This window comes from Pygoscelis adeliae, unplaced genomic scaffold (assembly GCF_000699105.1).
Source record: "Pygoscelis adeliae isolate BGI_AS28 unplaced genomic scaffold, ASM69910v1 Scaffold187, whole genome shotgun sequence".
Lineage (NCBI taxonomy): Eukaryota > Metazoa > Chordata > Aves > Sphenisciformes > Spheniscidae > Pygoscelis > Pygoscelis adeliae.
The window spans coordinates 29117-29724 of record NW_008825103.1 but is presented as its reverse complement, the minus strand read 5'-3'; positions in this window follow the sequence as shown (position 1 = coordinate 29724).

The window sequence follows — 608 nt, the reverse complement described above, 5'->3', positions numbered from 1 at the left end:
CCCCCCCCCCCACCCCCCCCGGTAGAAGCACCAGTGAGGAGGAGAAGCTGAAGCCCGCTCTGAGCTGTGGCTCTGTCACACCCCGTAAGCGAGCGCTTTGGCACGGCAGCCTCTGGCAGGACCGAATCCCACAGCCCTTATTTAGGGCGAGAGGCCTGTGGAGGCCCCTCCGGGATGCGGACTGAGAAACGTTGGGCCTGCCTGCCTTAAAAAGGGGCTTCTGCTCCGAGGTAACCCCAGAAAGGCAACTCCTCCGCCGCTCGGGATCCTCAGGCGGTGCATAGCTCAGCTCGGGACCTTTCCCCCATTTAGGAAGGAGCCGCAGTAAATCGTGACGTCGTGCGTGCGGCAGTCGCGTTGCTGGAAGGCTTGCGAGGTGCTCTGGATTCAGCGCTGTGATTTCATAGAGAGTTTAACCCTTACGCTGCTCTGGGGTGGTTTTTCCAGGGGAAAACTGCTTTTGGTGTAGGGGAAGAGCATCGCGGAGGGTTTCTGGGCTCGCTGCCCCTCAAACAGTCTTGGCGCTTCCTCAGCTTCGAATTCGTCGGCTTGTGCCGTGGGGCAGTGGGGGGGAAGGGGGTTGTCGGAGCCAAGCCGGAGGCAGATGG